Source organism: Camellia sinensis, chromosome 14, assembly GCF_055761805.1.
Source record: "Camellia sinensis isolate YWXY chromosome 14, ASM5576180v1, whole genome shotgun sequence".
In the NCBI taxonomy this organism is placed as follows: Eukaryota; Viridiplantae; Streptophyta; class Magnoliopsida; order Ericales; family Theaceae; genus Camellia; species Camellia sinensis.
Genome location: NC_138974.1, coordinates 13947886 through 13960529, shown reverse-complemented (window position 1 = coordinate 13960529; position 12644 = coordinate 13947886).

Sequence of the window (12644 nt, the reverse complement as noted above, 5' to 3'; positions counted from 1 at the left end):
CATCGGGGAAACCCGATCCCCGTTAGGGGGCAGAGGCGGGGATGGTGATAGGTTCCCTGTCGGGGATCGGAGAATTTTCACCATTAGGGATTAGGGACAGGGAGTGTGATTCTCGGTCTCATCCCGACCCATTGCCATCCCTACCTACCTTAATAGTGCACCAAGTTAATAGGATCACATTTTTTGTTTTATTCTCACAATTCAATTCATTAACTTACAATTTATGATTCTCACAATAAATTTATCACTTTTTTAACAATTATTAATACCAAAAAATATGGTTTTCATGATTAATATGTTCATAAAAAAGCTCACTCAAGATTTATTGGGTAATGACTCGAAACCAATAAGATTAGCTAATAATTTTACCTTTATTTTTAAACTCGAATTTTAAAAATAATAATAATTTTAATTGTGTTCACTTATTTATTGACGAACAATGCTACGAAACTCAAATTTCATCTTTCTCGAATGGCTCGAATTTTGGCTTGTTAGTCGACTAGCCGGTCATTCAGCAAGAAGGCTGACAGCTGTAATTGACAAGGTGATAATTGCGATAGACAAGTGTTGTATCGATTGTCCGAATGATCATTCGATAAGAACAAATTCAAATCATTCGGGCAAACTCAATTCAAGCTATCAATTTTTATTATATCTTGATTATTAAGTGATGTTTGGAGTTGACTTTTTTAACAATTTTTTTGTTGGCTTTAGTGAAAAATTTTCGAAAAACATTACACTTTTGAGCCTACTAGATGGACTGATAAAAGAAATATTAAAAAAATTAAAATTTAAAATTTGAAAAAGAGTCCAAACTTGAAAAACAAAAAACAAAAAAAAACAAAAAAACAAAAATAACCTACTTTTTATTTTTTAACTTTTCTTTAGTAAACTTTTTTTTTTATTATACCATTTTAGATTCTTTTATCCAGGATGAACTTAAAAAATAAAAAGAATTAGCACAATTTAAATTTTTAAAAAAAAAACACTAAAAAAATAATAATAAAATAGCTATATGCCAAACACCCCTAACCTAAACTAATATAACCCTTTTTATACTATCACTTTTGGTGTAATGGGTCACTTATAAGTGTATCAATATTCAATTGATATACATGTACTACATCTAGGAGTGTAAAAATGGCTCGTGAGCACGTGGGACCTAAGCCCAGCCTGGGCCATCATTTTGAAGCCCCACCCAACCTATGGGCCCAATCCGTCTGGGCTGGCCTGTGGCCCAGCCTATTAGCCCGCTCAAGGCCCACTCAAAGCTCGACTTAAGGCTTAGCCCGCCCAAGGCCTAGTGTCATTTTTGGTGGAAAAAAATAAAATTTTGGTGAAAAAAATAGAAAAAAATGTTCAAACCCTACCCAAGCCTAGCCTAAGCCCGAGCCTAGGCCCAGGCCCACTAGCCTGCCAGCCTGTCCAAGGCCTGAATACCTCCTAGGCTTGAGCCTAAATTTCTGGCCCATAGCTTGGCCCAAATTTTGGTGGGAGCGAGGCCCAACATAGGCCGGTCCGAGCTCGGGCTCGAGTGGGCCAGGCCAAATTTACACCCTTAACTGTATCATTGAATTTGTTTGGTAAAACTTAAACTAAAAATTGATAATAAATGTTCAGTGCAATTTAGTTGAGTCACTTATAATATTTTTCTTATTTATTTTAAAATTTGTGTCAGGTTATTTAGTGTAATTTCTACTTATAGATTAAGTAAGAATAATTTAATTAAGCTAAAAATAATGATTTAGACCAGAGGTATTTTTAACATCTACTTTCTAAATATTAATTTTTAACTTACAATAAAGTATACTAAACAAAGTCATAAGCTAAAAATATTAGATATTTAAATTATTTTTTCTCATTAATTATAAGCAAAAATTGCATTAAACATTGACACAAATTTTCAAAATATAAAATAAATAAAAAAACAAATAAATTACAAGCCTTTTTAATAAATGGCACTCGAACTATAAATCCAAATGAATTATTTTGGATCCTCCAATTTCTTTGGGTCCCCACTTATAAATTTTGAAACCCTCAAAATTTCTTTTTTCCTCCCAAATAATACCAAAATTATCCTTATGGAAACATTTCACCCATGCACACCCCCCACACCTCAAAAAAAGAGTGCTGCTATAAGCGCCCTATGAATTATTTTGAACCCCTCAATTTTTAGCTTTTTTTTATTATAATAATAACCTCAAATAAAATTACTAAAAAGGACATCATTAATTTTGGAAGCCCATCTCACAATTAAACTCACACACCACATCATCATGAATTAGGGTTTATGAGAGCATCCACCTCCATCACCACCTATCCATCTTCCTCTAATCTCACCTTCAAAACTTACTCACCCTCAAAACCTTAAAAACCCTTTAGTGGCAATATTCTGGTGATAACAGTAGCAACTATTTGATTACGTACACTTCTCCGGCAATGATAATAAGTGGAAGTTTTTTCGACAACCACAACTCCATGAGATAAGAGAAGTACAACAATAAAAGTTCAGAGAAAGTTCATAGCTTTGATGAAGTTCTTAGCTTAGAGGAGATTGGCCTTATAAGGGTAAGTTTCTTTAAAAAAAAGGGCAAAAATAATAAAAATATGTTCGTTATTTTTTCAAAACTGAACTCTCGAACATATGATCGAAATTCGGGAACACATTTGTTCTGGAACCAATAACCGAATATTTATTATTTGTTCAAGAATCGGTAACCGAACATTAATCACCGAAGAAAGGATGAGACGATAGGGAGAAAGAGAGAGAGAAGGGGGAGAGAGCAGAGACAGTAATCACACTTGACTCTTCTTCTTCGTGGGTTTTGTTAGGGTTTTTGGAAGAGAGGTTTTCTTGGGGTGTGGGGGTGTGCATTCAATTGAATGGGTGGAATGTTTTCACAAAGATAATTTTGGTATTATTTGGGAGGAGAAAAAAAAAATCTAAGGGTTTCAAAATTTATAAGTGGAGGTCCAAAGAAATGGGGGGTCTAAAATAAAAGATAGGGTGCTAATAGCACCACTCTAAAAAAAACCCTCTTCCAAAAAACCCTAACAAAACCCACCAAGAAGAAGAAGAGCCAATGTGATTACTATCTCTGCTGCCTCATCCACTATTGTCATAATTGGTATGCTCTCTCTCTCTATATATACATAATTTCTTAGTTTTCTTGTAATAATTTATTCTCTTTTAGGAAAAAAATTATAATAATTGGTTTGGTTGGTTTTGTTGGTAGATATTATAAAATTGTTAGTTCAGCAGAGAACTATTCAGCAATATTATCAAAGCTACGCAATGAAGAAATAACTTTTGAATCTAATAATGGATTTGGACTACTTCCGATAATTTCTGCAAATGTTAAAAATTTTGACCATTCGATGTGTTAAAAAAATTTCATGTTCGGATCTGCATTCTCGAACATTATTTATTTGTTCGGGAATGCCTTCTCAAACAAATAAGTAATGATCGGGCCTGTATTCTCGAACTTGAAAAAATGAAAACTTTTGCAAGCGTTAACAATTTTGACTGTTCAATGTGTTAAGAAATTTTCATGTTCGGGCCTGTATTCCCGAACTTAAAAAATGAAAACTTCTGCAAGCGTTAACAATTTTGACCATTCAATGTGTTAAGAAATTTTCATGTTTGAACCTGCATTCCCGAAAATTACTTATTTGTAATGTTTGGACCTGTATTTCGCCAAAGGGTTGCCATTGTTACTACCGGAATATTGCCATTGTCGGGAAAGTGTAGGTAGTCAAATGGTTGCCACTGTTACCGCCGGAATATTGCCGCCAAAGGATTTTTAAGATTTTGAGGATGGATAGGTTTTGAAGATGGGATTTAGAGAAGATGGATGGGTGGTGATGGAGGTGGGTGCTCTCATAAACCACAATTCATGATGTAGTGGATGCGTAGGTTTAATGAGATAGGGTGTCCCAAAATTAATGATATCTTTTTTAGTAATTTTATTTGAGGTTATTATTGTAATAAAAAAAAGTTAAAAATTAAGGGGAAATTCTATTTCCACACACCTACCAACCTCAGTGCACACACTTAATAATTTATTTTTTTATTACAGTTTTCTCCTAAATTAAAATAACTAAAGTGTCCTTATCTTCTCCACCAAAACCCTAATTTCTTCATCCCCTTTAATAGCCTATTGTAGATGCCTCGGTGTGATTCTCTTCACATTCAGATCTTTGCTTGCATTTCCAACCAGATTACAATTTAATATCATGGCCTATACTTCTTTTTCCTAATGTTCTATACAAGTATCTCACACTTAAATGAATGGAAGTTGGAAGTACCAATTGCTTAGGCAATTCATCACTGGGTGGCTATTGGTAACCATATGACATTTTTGATAAATTATTGACAGCATGACTTCTTCTATTAGTTGTAGTCAGCAAAATGGAATTGAAGTCCCATACAAGTATCTTATGTCCTTGGGAAGCATCGTTGTGGTCTTTTCATGGGAATAGGCACTAAGTTTAATTAGATCCCTTTTAGTGTCCACATGCTTTCCATACGACGAATCAAAATCTCCAGGCTGATCATAAGATCATAGCATCAGGAAACTTTTTGCCCATAGTTGTCGTGGAAAGGAAGAGAAGATATTGTCCATTAACAAAGATATAACTTTGCTTGTGTGAAAATCCAATTTCTAATGGAAGAGTTGCAATTCAAATGGGTGTTGGTTTAGGGTTTCAATGTTAAAGATAGGGATATTTTTGGCAAAAAAGGTTGTGCATTGAGTAAAATTACAAGATTTAAAATTAGTTAATATGTATATTGAGAGAGAATGTGGAATGAGATGTTTTGGTGTGTGAAAATAGAATTACCAAAATTAAGAGATCCAAAATAATTTATGGAGTGCTAATAGCAGCACTTGAGTGATTCTACTTACACCACTACTTTACTTCTTTACACCCTCCATATAAGATTTTCCCTTCCCCCCCTCCCCAATTTTACACATATGTGAAATTACCTATAAGGAAAAAACACTAAAATTAAATATATTTTATTATCTCCTTACACCCCTTACTCTTCAATCCCTATTCTTCTTATTCCTTTCTCAATTTTTCTTCTCTCTTACACATTTCTTTTCAAAAAGTGAGAATCATAGTAATTTGATTATAGAAGAAAGTAATGGATGAAGAAACGGTGATGAAGAACATCAAAAAAGTGAAATGGTGAATTTTTTTATTTATTTGGTAGGTTTTTGTTTCATTTTTCTAGATTGTTCTTTGACTTTTATTCATTGTTTCGAGATCAAACAAAACAAAATAGTCTGGCATCACATTGCCGAACAAAAAATATCTATATATGTCTGACAACCAATTGCGAAAAAAAGATACATATCCGGTAACCCAAGCCCGAATTTTTTTAATTTGTTCAGCTACTCATTACTATGTATTTCCAGTTTCATTTTGTCATATTTTTTATTTATTTTTTCTTGGAAGAATTATACTTCTACTTATTGTAACAATGCAAGTACTGCATTATTATCGAACTCCAGTCATAAATTCATTACAGACGAATTTATGAATACAATTTTTTTTATTTTTAATTTGTATTGAATTTTATTAATAATTTGACATATAAATGTATTTATTATCTTTAGATTTTTAGTAGTCATCAAGCATTAATTAAATGGGTTTCTGAAGTTGGGAAGAAGACTAGATTTGTTAGTGTTATAAAGACATTAGATGCAAGAGATAATGGCAGAAAACTAAGGCTTACACTTGAGCTACATTCGAATGTAGTGCACTACGTATAACTATTTGGTTCACAGGAAAGGGTTGATGAACTTACCTCCATTTTATCCTACTTCAAACCTGGCCCTGGATTTAATCGTTGGATGACTATGTCCGACATAGGCCATTTGATAAACTTTATCATTTATCCATACAACAGTGATTGACATTTCTTCCGCTTAGATCAATACCGATTGCAACACCTGATCGAAAAGATATCTGCATAGGATTTGTAAATAGAAACCATTTCATGCATATATATACATAGCCTACTTAGATCATTACCATGTCTTATTTTGTAATTCTACCTATTAATGTCTTTGTTATAGGTTTATCTGCAACCTGGTCATCCAGTATCTCTGATAGCAAATAATTGGACTCATTCTCATCACTCGTGTGCTAGTGGATGGGAAAAAGCATATGCTACTCATATTCATCAATTTCGTACGCTTGTCAGCCTTGATGTAGTAACATGTTTGATTGATGGATGCAATAGCAATGTATCACCGAAACAGGCACTTCACAAGTGGCCTCGAATTAATTTCTTATTATCATCCAAGTGAATGAGAAAAAAAAGTGTCTGGTAACATGGCACTGGATTAATTCAAATCCATTAGTACTGTATTACTGAACAAGCCCGGCATAAATTTAAAAATCATTGTTCGAAAGAAAGTGGCTCTCTAAATGTATAGTAACAAAATGCTGGAGAAATCTATTTTTTCCTGCAACATAGCACTAGAGGAATGTAAATTGTTTAGCACTGTGTGACCGAACAGGCACTTCGTTGTGGGCTCCACTCACTGTCTTCCTTACATCTTTCTCTTTTCCTTTGTTACATCTTTCTCTGTTCTCTTATTTTCCCTCCAAAAACTATTAGTGTAAAGAAATGAAAGGGCTTTGAAGAGTCTTACTTTAGGGTAAGTTTTGGAAATATAATAGGTGTAATAAAAATCACATTTTTTTTAGTGGTGTAATGAAATGGAGGATGTAAAGAGATAAAATAGTGGTGTAAATAGAATCACTCAAGGTTCACACTCTAAACAACTTTATCCATAAGGATTATGGGCATGCCTAAACAAAATGACCAAAATACCCACATATATATGTACATATTGTATCATATTTTTTTCCCAAACCCATATCTCTCTCTCTCCCTGTGAAAACCCTAACCCTAGCATCCACCTCCTCCGAGACCGTTCTTCCTCCTCTGCCGAAAAATCCAGAATAGAAGATGCGAAGATCGTCCTGGCTTATCTTGCTGTTGTGATTAAAACTTTGCACTGCCCTAGCGATAGTGTTGGACCGGAGGGAGACGCCAAGGTAGTAGCCGACCGGTGTTGATTGGGATGCTTGTGAGCTCATCAAGGTTCCCCATCCTTACTGTTTCGTCAAGTGAGACAATGGTCGCCTAATGTTGACGTCGGCGATACATCCCATCGCAGAATTCCACTTCTGCTGATGAGAAATTCATTATCATTGTTTGTTTCTCTCGCTAAAGGAGTCTCTATTTTTCTCTCTAAATACAGTCTTCGACTCTCTAAAATCAGCTCCCAAGGTATATGCGAGAGAATAGAAAGAGAAAGAGAGATGCAAAAGAAGGCAGAGAAACATGCACACTGACGTAGATCCCAGAGATTAAGGAGGGGACGAAGAGGTCGAGATCGGAGTTGAAGGACTGGTAGAGGGGGTCAATGCCGAAACACGCCTTCAGTTCAATTTCCAACTTTATGACAGTGAGATCTGAGTTTGGTTCCATTTACGACGACGTTATCTAAGTTCACGGCGAGATCCAAGTTCCATTTGGACCATCTGATTGAGCAACTCTTCATCAGCATCATAAAGCCGATGTTTCTGATGGCAACGACAAAAAGAGAAATGAGGAGAAAGGCAACAGAGGTGGTCACCACCTCATTCTCAAGGCCTGTGGTCTTCGTGTTACTTCTATTATGATTGGTATGTTCATCAAGGTTACAGAGAGAACTAGAGATGTATATACATATAATTTCTATTAATCTCCTTCATTTTTGTTTTTATTGCAGATTCATAGATCAATGAGAGAAAGAGAGATACCATGGATAGAGAGAGAAAAGTGGGTTTCAAAATCAATTTCTATAGATGAAAATTTGTAACAAATTAGACCTTTCAATAGATAAAAAAAAAGAAGGTAAATTACATTGACACCTCTTGAGGTTTGGTCCAATTACTACCCATCCCCTAACGTTTTGAAAATTACATTTCCACCCGTGGTTAATAGTCCCATTTCACAAACCCCCCTGCTTGTATAAAAGGTAACAACTCATAATAGAAAAACGGATGAAATTAAATTTTAAAAAAAAAGTAAAAGAAAAGGAAAAAAAAGAGAAAGTAAAGCAAAGCAAAAAAAAGAGAGAGTGCATGAGTTCAATATTTTCATTCCGTTTAAATAATTACAATGACAGGAGGTTTAGTGTAATTTCCTAAACGTCAGGGGGTGATATGTATTAAGCCCAAACCTCAAGGGATGTAAGTGTAATTTACCTAAAAAAATTAAAGATTGTAATTGCTTTGTTGAATAGATTAAAAAAAAGTCAATAGATAAGAAAATATTTCAACAAATAGATTAAAAAACTTCAACAGATAAGAAAAAATGTCAAAAAAATTAAAACAGATAGATGTAATTTGAACAGATAGTCAAAAAAATCAACAAATAAAAAAAAATTCAACAAATAAATTAAGAGATAAAATGTCTCCTAAAATCAACAAAAAGATTTATCACCAAACTATTTTACAAAACGTAAACCTCTCACTAGCAAAAAAATATCCATTACACCTAATGTCTTATACTTTCCTTAGATTAGACTTTTCAACAATATTTCCTTTAATAAACTGCACCCAACATGATGTTGGCCAATCTTCACTGTAATTAAATTAATTAATTCTGTTTGGATACTAAACGACAAACAGAATATAAAAGAAAAATAGGAAAGGAGAGAGAAAGTTTGATTACAAAAATCAAATTAGAAATAGAATTAAATAAATAAAAACAAATTTTATTTTGTTACAAAAATAAAATTAAAATCTGATTTAAATAAATAATAAAACAGAAAATATATAAATAACTTACTTGATTAATATCTTGAATATTATTCTGATCAAGTCCAGTGTTCGACACTGTCTTCGTAAGACAAATCATTTTTGGTGTCTTCATTGTATTTAATTTTCTGTGTTTCACAAAGTGATATTCTGGTTGAAAAATACAAATAGTACTTATAAACTATTTGACAGATAGTAGTAATATACTGTCTATTTTCTTTGACAACTAGTAGTTATATACTGGTGTCATTAACAATTGCAAAATATTATTTGGTGTCATAGAATATTATTGTGGTATTTTATTTTCTAGTTTTAGTAACAAGGAAAATAAAATTATTTTGTGTTATAATTTATTTTCTGGTTTTAATAACTAGAAAATTAATTTTGTTAATCAATCATGCAACTTTGTGTCTCGGTCACAATCTATAAATTTTGTACGTGACTTACAGTTTCGTTTGGAAGGCCACTTAATTTTGAACCCTTTGTGAAAATATGTTAGTTCTTTTGACTTTATCAGAGTTCATCATGAGTATACATAGAAGCATTTGATTCTGGAGTTAAATATTAGTTTTACAAACTAATTTCATTTTTATTACGAAGAAACCTTTGTGGCAAGTTTATTTTCTATATTGGTTTACTAATTCATTCTTTAATTTCTGTGTATGGATCCGTAGTCATGAATAGTTTCTGCGCATGAGTCGAAAAATGTATATATAATTAGTTTATTTATGTACAAATCAAACTAATTAAATGAAGGTATGTTTTGTCATTTTTGGAGTTTAAAGTTTAAAAACGTGTTAGTTTTTATTTATGGGTTGAGAATCTTTTTATCTCATGATGCAAGTTATGGGATCATGCACGATTAATTCATTTTGTTAATTCATTATTTTTAGTTGATGCGTTTGATATGCATGTATTGATATCAACTCAAGTTATTTCTTAAAAAATAATTTCATGTGATTTGGAATGATAAATTGATATGTTGACTTTGTACATAAGCAGATTAATTTGAGTATTTCTAATCAATTTTGAATGAGTGTTTAAACACCAGAGAAATTTAAACATGAAGATGTATGTAGTTATATCGTTTCATTTAATTAGAAGTAATTTTAAGAAATCTTTTATGTTGATTATTAGTTTGTTTTGAATTTGTGACATGAGATGTCATTAATTATTATTTTACTTGCGTAGTAGAATTTGTTAAACCATAAACCATTATATTAATATGGGAGTGTATCTCTTGCATTAGATAAGATAATGTAATTTTCTTTTGTCACGAATATTTGATTGTATCTCTTATAATCAAATGGGGTTTTTGAATTGTTTGATTCTTAGGCAAAATTTTTATGAGGATATGATTTTGTTAAAACATTAATTTTGATTTGTGTAGTCATAATTATTTTGGATTTTGCATTTGAAATTTATGAATCATGATTTGAAATTTATGAATCAAGCACATCATAGACAACAAGTGATGGATGTTATATTTTGATTTATATTAGAAGTGATAGGGGTGGTGAATATGATGCACCATTAAATGAATTTTGTACACAACATGGCATTATTCACCAAATTACAACACCTTATTCTCCACAGCAAAATGGGATTGTTGAAAGGAAGAATAGAACCCTAAAAGAAATTATGAATGTCATGTTATTGAGCTCAGGCTTACCACAGAACTTGTGGGAGAAAGTAATATTGTTTGCTAATTATGTTCTTAACAGAATACTCCACAAAAAAACCAACATCATTCCTTATGAATTGTGGAAAGATCGATCGCCTTCCTACAAATACTTAAAAGTGTGGGGGTGTTTGGCAAAAGTTGGAGTTCATGTTCCTAAAAAGACTAAGATTTGACCAAAAACAGTAGATTGTGTGTTTATTGGTTATGCTCAGAATAGTAGTGCATATCGGTTTCTGACTTATAAATCAGAAATGCCTGATATAAATGTGAACACTATTATAGAGTCAAAGAATATTGTGTTTTTCAAACATGTCTTTCCTTACAAGAAATGACAGGAATTAAGTTCACAGAAAAGAACTTATGATTGTACACAAAGTCAAGAGACTAATGACAATCAAACACAAGAGACTAGTAATGGTCTTGACCAACAGGATTTAACTGATGATGAACCAAGAAGAAGTAAGAGAGCGAGAACATCAAAATCCTTTGGTCCAGATTTCCTAACATACCTGTTAAAAAATGAACCTCAAAGCTTTAAGGAAGCAATGACAGGTCCTAAAGCACCTTTGTGGAAAGAAGCTGTTAATAATGAAATTGAATCCATTATGCAAAATCATAATTGGGAATTGGTGGATCTTCCACCAGGTTCTAAACCTCTTAGATATAAATGGATATTCAAGAGAAAAAAAATGAAAGAAGATGGTTCAATTGACAAGTATAAAGCAAGATTTGTAGTTAAAGGTTACAGACAAAAGGAAGGTTTGGACTATTTTGACACATATTCCATTGTGATAAGAATAGCATCCATTCGCATTCTTATTGCTATAGCAGCACTGTTTAATTTAGAAATATAGCAAATGGATGTTAAGACAGTTTTCTTAAACGGTGATCTAAATGAAGAGATCTATATGGAGCAACCTATAGGGTTTGTAATGCCAAGGCAAGAAAAGAAAGTTTGTCAGCTTGTAAAATCTCTTTATAGATTAAAACAAGCATCTAAGCAATGACATGAAAAATTTGATTATGCAATGCTTACTAATGGGTTTAAGATAAATAAATGTGACAAATGCGTCTATGTTAAAAACACTGACCAAGGATATGTTATAGTTTGTCTTTATGTGGATGACATGCTTATCATTAGAAGCAGTCAAAACATGATCAAATCAACTAAGCAAATGCTTAACAGAAGATTTTATATGAAAGATATGGGGGTCGCAGATGTTATATTAGGAATGGAAATTACTAAAACATCTGACGGATATGCGTTATCTCAATCTCATTATATTGAGAAAATTCTTGATAAATTTATCAAGGATGATTTGAATGTTGTTAGAACACCTGTAGACATCAGTCTTTATTTATCGAAAAATAAAGGTGATGTAGTGTCTCAGTTAAAATACTCCCAAATCATTTGAAGCCTAATGTACCTAATGAATTATACTCGTCCTGATATAGCTTATGCTATCAGTAAATTGAGTAGGTACACTAGTAACCCCAGAGAAGACCATTGGAAAGCGATAATTTGGGTTCTTAGATGTCTACGATTCACCCGTGGTCATAGTTTGAACTTTACTCGATATCCAACAGTACTTGAAGGTTATTGAGATGCAAATTGGATATCGGATACTAAAGATTCAAAATCCATAAGTGGATATGTCTTTACTCTGGGAGGCGCTGCTGTTTCTTGGAAATCCACGAAACAAACATGCATTACGCGATCCACAATGGAATCCGAGTTCATTACTTTAGATAAAGCAGGAAAAGAAGTAGAATGGCTTCGTCACTTCTTAGAAGATATTCCAATGTGGCCAAAACCTGTGCCAGGTATTTGCATTCATTGTGATAGTCAATCTGCAATAGGCAAGGCACAGAATCATATGTATAACGGTAAGCACGACATATTCGTCGTCGACATAATACCGTAAAGCAATTGTTGTCAAATGGAATAATTTCAATAAATTATATAAAATCTAAAGAGAATATTGCGGAACCGTTAACAAAAGGTTTGACAAAAGAGCTAGTGTATAGTTCATTGAAGGGGATGAGATTAAAGCCTATTACATAAGAGTCGTCATACTGGTAACCCTACTTATATGACTGGAGATCCCAAGAACTAAGTTCAAAGGGACAA